Source organism: Emydura macquarii, unplaced genomic scaffold, assembly GCF_026122565.2.
Source record: "Emydura macquarii macquarii isolate MOO-44397 ecotype Brisbane River unplaced genomic scaffold, CSIRO-AGI_Emac_v2 contig_2292, whole genome shotgun sequence".
Taxonomy (NCBI): Eukaryota; Metazoa; Chordata; order Testudines; family Chelidae; genus Emydura; species Emydura macquarii.
The window spans coordinates 4005429-4016320 of record NW_027132429.1 but is presented as its reverse complement, the minus strand read 5'-3'; the positions used below and the strand labels follow the sequence as shown (position 1 = coordinate 4016320).

General features: G+C 65.4%; 1 long non-coding RNA gene across 1 annotated transcript; it reads right to left on the bottom strand.

Moving 5' to 3' along the window:
- Window positions 1–5873: 5873 nt before the first annotated feature.
- LOC137161278 (uncharacterized) lies at window positions 5874–6957 on the bottom strand. The gene is made up of 2 exons (XR_010922052.1): window positions 6559–6957; window positions 5874–6404 (listed from the first exon to the last, which is right to left on the bottom strand). It is a non-coding gene; the product is annotated as an uncharacterized lncRNA (long non-coding RNA).
- Window positions 6958–10892: the final 3935 nt, after the last annotated feature.

The following is a 10892-nucleotide window of genomic DNA, read 5'->3' as shown; positions in this document are numbered from 1 at the left end:
TGGCCCTGGCCCTGGCCTGGCCTGGCCCTGGCCCTGGCCTGGCCTGGCCTGGCCTGGCCCTGGCCTGGCCCTGGCCTGGCCCTGGCCCTGGCCTGGCCTGGCCTGGCCCTGGCCTGGCCTGGCCTGGCCCTGGCCTGGCCTGGCCTGGCCTGGCCTGGCCTGGCCTGGCCTGGCCTGGCCTGGCCTGGCCTGGCCCCTGGCCCTGGCCTGGCCTGGCCTGGCCTGGCCTGGCCTGGCCTGGCCTGGCCCTGGCCTGGCCTGGCCTGGCCCCTGGCCCTGGCCTGGCCTGGCCTGGCCTGGCCCTGGCCCTGGCCTGGCCTGGCCTGGCCCTGGCCTGGCCTGGCCTGGCCTGGCCTGGCCTGGCCTGGCCTGGCCTGGCCTGGCCTGGCCTGGCCTGGCCTGGCCTGGCCTGGCCTGGCCTGGCCTGGCCTGGCCTGGCCTGGCCTGGCCCTGGCCTGGCCTGGCCTGGCCTGGCCTGGCCTGGCCTGGCCTGGCCTGGCCTGGCCTGGCCTGGCCTGGCCTGGCCTGGCCTGGCCTGGCCTGGCCTGGCCTGGCCTGGCCTGGCCCTGGCCTGGCCTGGCCTGGCCTGGCCTGGCCTGGCCTGGCCTGGCCTGGCCTGGCCTGGCTGGCCTGGCTGGCCTGGCCTGGCCTGGCCTGGCCTGGCCTGGCCTGGCCTGGCCTGGCCTGGCCTGGCCTGGCCTGGCCTGGCCTGGCCTGGCCTGGCCTGGCCTGGCCTGGCCTGGCCTGGCCTGGCCTGGCCTGGCCTGGCCTGGCCTGGCCTGGCCTGGCCCTGGCCTGGCCTGGCCTGGCCTGGCCTGGCCTGGCCTGGCCTGGCCTGGCCTGGCCTGGCCTGGCCTGGCCTGGCCTGGCCTGGCCTGGCCTGGCCTGGCCTGGCCTGGCCTGGCCTGGCCTGGCCTGGCCTGGCCTGGCCTGGCCCTGGCCTGGCCTGGCCTGGCCTGGCCTGGCCTGGCCTGGCCCTGGCCCTGGCCTGGCCTGGCCTGGCCTGGCCTGGCCCTGGCCTGGCCTGGCCTGGCCCTGGCCTGGCCCTGGCCTGGCCTGGCCTGGCCTGGCCTGGCCTGGCCTGGCCTGGCCTGGCCTGGCCTGGCCTGGCCTGGCCCTGGCCTGGCCTGGCCCTGGCCTGGCCCTGGCCTGGCCTGGCCTGGCCTGGCCTGGCCTGGCCTGGCCTGGCCTGGCCTGGCCTGGCCTGGCCTGGCCCTGGCCTGGCCTGGCCTGGCCTGGCCTGGCCTGGCCTGGCCTGGCCCTGGCCCTGGCCTGGCCTGGCCTGGCCTGGCCTGGCCTGGCCTGGCCCTGGCCTGGCCTGGCCTGGCCTGGCCTGGCCTGGCCCTGGCCTGGCCTGGCCTGGCCTGGCCTGGCCTGGCCTGGCCCTGGCCTGGCCTGGCCTGGCCTGGCCTGGCCTGGCCTGGCCTGGCCTGGCCTGGCCTGGCCTGGCCTGGCCTGGCCTGGCCTGGCCTGGCCTGGCCTGGCCTGGCCCTGGCCTGGCCCTGGCCTGGCCTGGCCTGGCCTGGCCTGGCCTGGCCTGGCCTGGCCTGGCCTGGCCTGGCCTGGCCTGGCCTGGCCTGGCCTGGCCCTGGCCCTGGCCTGGCCTGGCCTGGCCTGGCCTGGCCTGGCCTGGCCTGGCCTGGCCTGGCCTGGCCTGGCCTGGCCTGGCCTGGCCTGGCCTGGCCCTGGCCCTGGCCTGGCCTGGCCTGGCCTGGCCTGGCCTGGCCTGGCCTGGCCTGGCCCTGGCCTGGCCTGGCCTGGCCTGGCCTGGCCTGGCCTGGCCTGGCCTGGCCTGGCCCTGGCCTGGCCTGGCCTGGCCTGGCCCTGGCCCTGGCCCTGGCCTGGCCTGGCCTGGCCTGGCCTGGCCTGGCCTGGCCTGGCCTGGCCTGGCCTGGCCTGGCCTGGCCTGGCCTGGCCTGGCCTGGCCTGGCCTGGCCCTGGCCTGGCCTGGCCTGGCCTGGCCTGGCCTGGCCTGGCCTGGCCTGGCCTGGCCTGGCCTGGCCTGGCCTGGCCTGGCCCTGGCCTGGCCTGGCCTGGCCTGGCCTGGCCTGGCCTGGCCTGGCCTGGCCTGGCCTGGCCCTGGCCTGGCCTGGCCTGGCCTGGCCTGGCCTGGCCTGGCCTGGCCCTGGCCTGGCCTGGCCTGGCCTGGCCTGGCCTGGCCTGGCCCTGGCCTGGCCTGGCCTGGCCTGGCCTGGCCTGGCCTGGCCTGGCCTGGCCTGGCCTGGCCTGGCCTGGCCTGGCCTGGCCTGGCCTGGCCTGGCCTGGCCTGGCCTGGCCTGGCCTGGCCTGGCCTGGCCTGGCCTGGCCTGGCCTGGCCTGGCCTGGCCTGGCCTGGCCCTGGCCTGGCCTGGCCTGGCCTGGCCTGGCCTGGCCTGGCCTGGCCTGGCCTGGCCTGGCCTGGCCTGGCCTGGCCTGGCCTGGCCTGGCCTGGCCTGGCCTGGCCTGGCCTGGCCTGGCCTGGCCTGGCCTGGCCTGGCCTGGCCTGGCCTGGCCTGGCCTGGCCTGGCCTGGCCCTGGCCCTGGCCTGGCCTGGCCTGGCCTGGCCTGGCCTGGCCTGGCCTGGCCTGGCCTGGCCTGGCCCTGGCCTGGCCTGGCCTGGCCTGGCCTGGCCTGGCCTGGCCCTGGCCTGGCCTGGCCTGGCCTGGCCTGGCCTGGCCTGGCCCTGGCCTGGCCTGGCCCTGGCCTGGCCTGGCCTGGCCTGGCCTGGCCTGGCCTGGCCTGGCCTGGCCTGGCCTGGCCTGGCCTGGCCTGGCCCTGGCCTGGCCTGGCCTGGCCCTGGCCTGGCCTGGCCCTGGCCTGGCCTGGCCTGGCCTGGCCCTGGCCTGGCCTGGCCCTGGCCTGGCCTGGCCTGGCCTGGCCTGGCCTGGCCTGGCCTGGCCTGGCCTGGCCTGGCCTGGCCTGGCCTGGCCTGGCCTGGCCTGGCCTGGCCTGGCCTGGCCCTGGCCTGGCCTGGCCTGGCCTGGCCTGGCCTGGCCTGGCCTGGCCTGGCCTGGCCTGGCCTGGCCTGGCCTGGCCTGGCCTGGCCTGGCCTGGCCCTGGCCTGGCCTGGCCTGGCCTGGCCTGGCCTGGCCTGGCCTGGCCTGGCCTGGCCTGGCCTGGCCTGGCCTGGCCTGGCCTGGCCTGGCCTGGCCTGGCCTGGCCTGGCCTGGCCTGGCCTGGCCTGGCCTGGCCTGGCCTGGCCTGGCCTGGCCTGGCCTGGCCTGGCCCTGGCCTGGCCTGGCCTGGCCTGGCCTGGCCTGGCCTGGCCTGGCCTGGCCCCAACCTGGCCTGGCCTGGCCTGGCCTGGCCTGGCCTGGCCTGGCCTGGCCTGGCCTGGCCTGGCCTGGCCTGGCCTGGCCTGGCCCTGGCCTGGCCTGGCCTGGCCCTGGCCTGGCCTGGCCTGGCCTGGCCTGGCCTGGCCTGGCCCTGGCCTGGCCTGGCCTGGCCTGGCCTGGCCTGGCCCTGGCCCTGGCCTGGCCTGGCCCTGGCCCTGGCCTGGCCTGGCCCTGGCCTGGCCTGGCCTGGCCTGGCCTGGCCTGGCCTGGCCTGGCCCTGGCCCCAACCTGGCCTGGCCCTGGCCCTGGCCCTGGCCTGGCCTGGCCTGGCCTGGCCCCTGGCCCTGGCCCTGGCCTGGCCCTGGCCTGGCCTGGCCCTGGCCTGGCCCTGGCCTGGCCCTGGCCTGGCCTGGCCTGGCCTGGCCCTGGCCTGGCCTGGCCTGGCCTGGCCTGGCCTGGCCTGGCCCTGGCCCTGGCCTGGCCTGGCCAAGCCTGGCCCCTGGCCCTGGCCCTGGCCTGCCCTAGGCCAAGGCCAACCCCTGGCCCTGGCCCTGGCCTGGCCCTGGCCTGGCCTGGCCCAACCCTAACCCCTGGCCCTGGCCCTGGCCTGGCCTGGCCAACCCTGGCCCTGGCCCTGGCCTGGCCTGGCCTGGCCTGGCCCTGGCCTGGCCTGGCCCTGGCCCTGGCCCTGGCCCTGGCCCTGGCCTGGCCTGGCCTGGCCCTGGCCCCTGGCCCTGGCCCTGGCCCCTGGCCTGGCCTGGCCTGGCCTGGCCTGGCCCTGGCCTGGCCTGGCCTGGCCAACCTGGCCTGGCCCTGGCCTGGCCTGGCCCTGGCCTGGCCTGGCCTGGCCTGGCCCCTGGCCCTGGCCCTGGCCTGGCCTAGCCTGGCCTGGCCAACCCTGGCCCTGGCCCTGGCCTGGCCCTGGCCTGGCCCTGGCCTGGCCAACCCCTAACCCTGGCCCTGGCAAGCCCTGGCCTGGCCCTGGCCCTGGCCTGGCCTGGCCCTGGCCCTGGCCTGGCCCTGGCCTGGCCTGGCCTGGCCTGGCCTGGCCTGGCCCTGCCTGGCCCTGGCCTGGCCTGGCCTGGCCCCTGGCCCTGGCCCTGGCCTGGCCTGGCCTGGCCTGGCCTGGCCCCCTGGCCTGGCCTGGCCCTGGCCTGGCCCAAGGCCTGGCCCTGGCCTGGCCCTGGCCTGGCCTGGCCTGGCCCAAGGCCTGGCCCCTGGCCCTGGCCCTGGCCTGGCCTGGCCTGGCCCCTGGCCTGGCCCCTGGCCCTGGCCCTGGCCCTGGCCTGGCCTGGCCTGGCCCTGGCCCTGGCCCTGGCCTGGCCCTGGCCAAGGCCTGGCCCTGGCCCTGGCCCTGGCCCTGGCCTGGCCCTGGCCCTGGCCCCTGGCCCTGGCCTGGCCCTGGCCTGGCCCTGGCCTGGCCCCTGGCCCTGGCCCTGGCCTGGCCTGGCCTGGCCCTGGCCCTGGCCCTGGCCCTGGCCCTGGCCTGGCCCTGGCCCTGGCCCAAAGGCCAACCCTGGCCCTGGCCCTGGCCTGGCCCTAGCCTGGCCAAGGCCAACCCCTGGCCCTGGCCCTGGCCCTGGCCCAAGGCCCCTGGCCCTAACCCTAACCCTGGCAAGCCCCTAGGGCCTAACCCCTAGCCCTTAACCCCTAACCCTGACCAAGACCCCAACCCCCTAACCCTAACCCCTGCAAACCCTAACCGACCAACCCTGCCACCCTAACCCCAACCCTAACCCTGCAAACCCTGCCGACCAAGACCCCAACCCCAACCCTAACGCTGCAAACCCTAACCGACCAAGACCCCAACCCCAACCCCAACCCTAACCCTGCCCTAGCCCAACCAAGACCCCAACCCCTAACCCTAACCCTGCAAACCCTGACCCTGACCAAGACCCCTAACCCCTAACCCTAACCCCTGACCCCTGCCCTACCCCTAACCCCTGACCCTGAACCCTGCAACCCCAACCCTAACCCTGCAAACCCTGCCGACCAAGACCCCAACCCAAACCCTAACGCTGCAAACCCTAACGCTGCAAACCCTAATCCTAAGGGACCAGACCATGAGGCAATGGTATTAGGCATATTGTCCCATCCCATCCCACCCTTACCCCTTCCTGCACACCTTTGCACCATGTTTTAAAATCAGCAGAGACACACAAAGCAGTCATCTCAAAGTACATTTTTTATTTGGCAACACAACATTACAATACATCCACCATGGAACACTCTTATACAGCTGACACACATTGTCATGTAACCCTCACATTTCATAGTCTTCAATTACCCTGGTCAACCTACGGAACAACAAATACACCTTCTTGTCCCCTTACTCATTTAAAAACACAATCTGCTCCCAGTACACAATCACACCCCACTACCACCTTTCCCACCATGCAGTACAGCACACCACAACTAGCCTGCACGTTCCCTCCCCACCTCTTACATGGCCAAAAAAGTTAAGTCAAAGACTGTCCGGGACAGCCCCAACCCTGGTGCGGTGCAGCGAAACAGCCGAAAGGCTGACAAATTGCAACAAACGTCAGCCTTGGGGCTGTTTGACTGCACCGCACCAGGGTTGATAATCATCACAGAGATGATTGACAATTGAAAATGCTATGAGGTGGATGACTCATAAGTCATCCGACCTAAATGCAAACCTGACTGATTACAAAAGTGCAAACAATACAGCAAAACATTCAATGTATTAACACATTACTATATCTATCTATGAAAGTTGTCAGATGACTGTCTGTCATACTGAACACAGATATAATGTGTTGACTATATCTATCTAAGTGACCCTCCCATGGCAAAGACACAAGTGATGTAAAACACCCAAAACGTTACACATGACACTACAGATGTCAACAATGACTTCCAACCACTTCAGCATGTTACAAATATTAATACCCCAAATACCAGTATCCTCAAATACTTGTAGATATTACAAATCTCTACACAGTGACAAGCCCATTGCTCCATTACAACCTAGCCCTGAAATTCAGAAGACACTTCATATCAAACCCAGAAACACACATTATACATTTTAGCTCCCAAAAAAAACAAATACAAAAAAGAAAGACACTGCAGTCTTCTCCTACAAACACTCATATCACAGGGCGATCTTCAGCTTCAAACTCCTTACCCCTGCAATGACATAAAACATTTCTCAACACCTGCAACCACCACAGGGCTGCTGCAAAACATATCAAATACACAACTGAGATACCCACTGCCATGCACCCAGTGGAAGACCTTAACTGTGCCACACACAAACATCAACATCAATACACATACACACCTAGCAAACTACTCAAGCGATCCATGACCACGGAACAAACTTCATCCTCAGCACACTTCCATTTCACCTGCTCTTTCCCAGAGTTCACCACATCATCTTACAGAACCTAGAAAGACAAGACACATCATGACAAAACCCTTGAAATTGCACAACAGACTCCATGCACAACCACTCAAATCCTCTCCAATTATAAATATGAAACCACACTTTCAAACATGCCCTTATCCCTTTCCCCACACTCCAAATAGGATGCTCACGTCCTCTTAAGGCAACCAGCACCGAGGGGAGGACACCACAGGGAGGGACCTGACACCTGTGATTCAAAGCCGTGGTGGGAGGAGGGGACCTCAAAGAACGGAGCATCTCCACTGACCCCACGCCCCCTGGCCCCGGGAGACAAAGGCTCCCCACCACCCACCCACACCCACACACCCACACCCACACACCCACACCCACACACCCACACAGCCCCTCAACCTCAACGAGGGCTCGGACCCGCCAACCCTTCAGCAGATACGTATCTTTTACGTGCACAGAAGGGCAGCCTCGCCCCAGGCATCGCACTGGGACGGCTTGACCGAGCAGGAGCGCGTCCGCACGCACGCAGCGACGCCAGGACGCACGGACATCGGCTTCACAACCCTCACCATCGCAGGGCGACTCATTACCGGAGGTGGCAGCTCTGCAAATGAACAGAAGAGAAACAAATTTTCACGTAAAGTTCCGCTCACGAGGCACAACACGCAAGGTAGGCAAGGGGAACCAAGGCGTCGTTCAGACAACACACCCCCGGCCAAACATCACCGTCCCCTCGGACCACTCCCCACCTCCCTTCCCTAAGTGGGATGCTCATGTCCTCTCGAGGCAACCGGCACCGAGGAGGACACCACAGGGAGGGACCGAACCCTGTGATTCAAAGCCGTGGTGGGAGGAGGGGACCGAGGAACTGACCCCACGGCCCCCGGCCCTGTGATTCAAAGATACCTTTTACGTGGGGATGGGATCGGAACATCCTCACCGAGGCATCCGCACACACGCAGCGACGCCGGGACGCATGGACATCAGCTTCACGACCCTCGGCCGCAGGGCATCTCCGGAGGTGGCTGAAACCGGAAGAGGAACACGCCCCACGGGAGACAAAGTAAGTGAAGCGCACCAAGGCGTCGTTCCCAACACCCCCCGGCCACACACACACACACAGGCAACCGGCACCGAGGGGAGGACACCACAGGGAGGGACCAGACCCTCAACAGGAGGGACCTCGAGACGGAGCATCTCCACTGACCCCACGCCCCAGGAGACAAAGGCTCCCCCCCACACACACACAGATAACAAGGGCTACCTGCCAACCCTTTTATCGTGCGGAGAGGGGCAGCCTCGCCCCAGGCATCGCACTGGGATGTCTTGACCGAGCGGGAGCGCGTCCGCACGCACGCAGCAATGCCGGGACACAAGGACGGACGGACATCGCCTTCACAACCCTCGCCAGACCACTCACTACCGGAGGTGGCGGACTCTGCAAACAAACGGAAGGGAAACAATATTCACGTCATGCTCCGCTAACGAGGCTCCACACGGCACAATACGCAAAGTAAGCGACGCGAATCAAGACGTCGTTCACACAACACACCCCCGGCCAAACATCACCGTCCCCTCGGACCGCTCCCCACCTCCCTTCCCTTAGTGGGATGCTCACGTCCGCTCGAGGCAACTGGCACCGAGGGGAGGACACCACAGGGAGGGACCAGACACCTGTGATTCAAAGCCGTGGTGGGAGGAGGGGACCTCGAAGAACAGAGCATCTCCACTGAGCCCACACCCCCTGGCCCTGGGAGACAAAGGCTCCCCACACACCGGGCCCCTCAACAAGTGCTCGGACCCGCCAACCCTTCAGAAGATACGTATCTTTTACGTGTGGACAGCGGCGGCCTCGCCCCAGGAATTGCAGTGCGACGTCCTCACCGAGCGGGAGCGCATCCGCACACACGCAGCGACGCCGGCACACATGGACATCGGCTTCACGACCCTCGCCGTCGCAGGGCGACTCGTTACCGGAGGTGGCGGCTCTGCAAACGAACAGAAGAGGAACAAATTTTCACGTCATGCTCCACTCACGAGGCTCCATGCAGCACAATACGCAAAGTAAGCGACACGAACCAAGGCGTCATTCACACAACACACCCCCGGCCAAACATCACCGTCCCCTCGGACCGCTCCCCACCTCCCTTCCCTAAGTGGGATGCTCATGTCCTCTCGAGGCAACCGGCACCGAGGGGAGGACACCACAGGGAGGGACCAGACACCTGTGATTCAAAGCCATGGTGGGAGGAGGGGACCTCGAAAAACGGAGCATCTCCACCAACCCCGCAGCCCCTGGCCCCGGGAGACAAAGGCTCCCCCCCACACACGGCCCCTCAACCTCAACAAGGGCTCAGACCCGCCAACCCTTCACCAGATACGTATCTTTTACGGGCAGAGAGGGGCAGCCTCGCCCCGGGCATCGCACTGTGACGTCTTGACCGAGAGGCAGCGCGTCCGCACGCACGCAGCGACGCCGGAACAGAAGGACGGACGGACATTGCCTTCACAACCCTCGCCATCGCAGGACCACTCGCTACCGGAGGTGGCGGACTCTGCAAACAAACGGAAGGGGAACAATATTCACGTCCTGCTCTGCTCACGAGGCTCCACGAGGCACAATACGCAAAGTAAGCGACGCAAACCAAGGCATCGTTCACACCAGACACCCCCGGCCAAACATCACCGTCCCCTAGGACCGCTCCCCACCTCCCTTCCCTAAGTGGGATGCTCACGTCCTCTCGAGGCAACCGGCACCGAGGGGAGGACACCACAGGGAGGGACCGGACACCTGTGATTCAAAGCCGTGGTGGGAGGAGGGGATCTCGAAGAACGGAGCATCTCCACCAACCCCGCAGCCCCTGGCCCCTGGCGACACAGGCTCCCCCCCACACATGGCCCCTCAACACAGTCTTGGACCTACCAACCCTTCAGCAGATACATATCTTTTATGTGCAGACAGCCGCGGCTTTGCCCCATGCATCACAGTGGGGCATCTTCACCGAGCACAAATGCCAGACACATAAATACAGCAATGCCAGGACAGACAGATGTCCTCTTCACAACCCTTCCCGTCACAGGGCGACTCACTACCGGACATGGAAGCCTATGGAAACAAACACAGAAAGAACAATTATGAACAAGTTTTGAAGCTGATCTTCACTCACACGGCTCCACTCAGCTGAATATTCAGTAGAAGCAAGGGGAATGAAGTCACATTAAGAGAAAACACTGCATTTGGTAGGGACAGGTCCAGTAATGTTCAATTGGAAAGACTCCAACCCATGCAGAAGACTGCTATGCTTTCAAAAGAGTCCAATGCTATTGACATATTACTGATACAGCTTTTGGTACAAACACATTTATAGTGTCAAAAATAACCCACAATTTTTTCCCCCCAAAGAAAAACTACATAATGCATTAATCAGGCACAGTGTGCCCCACCTGAAAACATGGAAAAGTACACTACACACAACTAAAGAAACAAATACATTACACTATCTACAAACACATCCCATATTCTAAAATGACAAAAATAACACATGCTACCTTCAACTGCTAACCCACAACAATACTTTCCAGGATACCAAGTTCCATACAGATCCCTTGTTGCATCTCCTTAGAGCACCAAGAGGCTGAATGACTCCCTCTCACAGGAGGCCAGCTTAAATACCCCTCAAGCTCCACCCCAATTTCCCATCATACCTTGCAAGCCAAAGGAAGCTATAAATAGAGGCTCATGGGACACAGAAACCCTTTAGTTCATTCTTACGTCAGCAACAGCAAGATGTGCTCACCTTCATTGCAATTCAAATTAACAGAGGATTCAAACTTTATCACCAGGTAAGACTATGGTTACCTTATTTCATAATTCCTAAAATGAAGACACTGCCAGGAGAGTGGGGTACAGTCAGAGGTTGCCACAAGGGTGTGTTTGGACTATGAAGGGGCATTTGCAGGGTGCTGGGGAGGGGGGGAAGATGCCTACCACCTCACTCTCAAGGTGGAGGGCGGTGTCACTCCGGATCACAGTAGCAGGGGAGCTGACACAGGCCAGGGACACAGGTCACGCAGTACCTCCTTGCAAACCTCTCCCTGTCCCCAGGGCATAGGTTGATAATATCCAGCAGCTGAACCTGCACAGCAGGACCCAAGATACAAATCAGCTGCACATGCAGGATAGGGACCAATCAGGGAGCAGACCAATCAGGAGTGATGGTGGTAGGGGAAGAGACCTGTTGAGGAGGGGCCTTGGG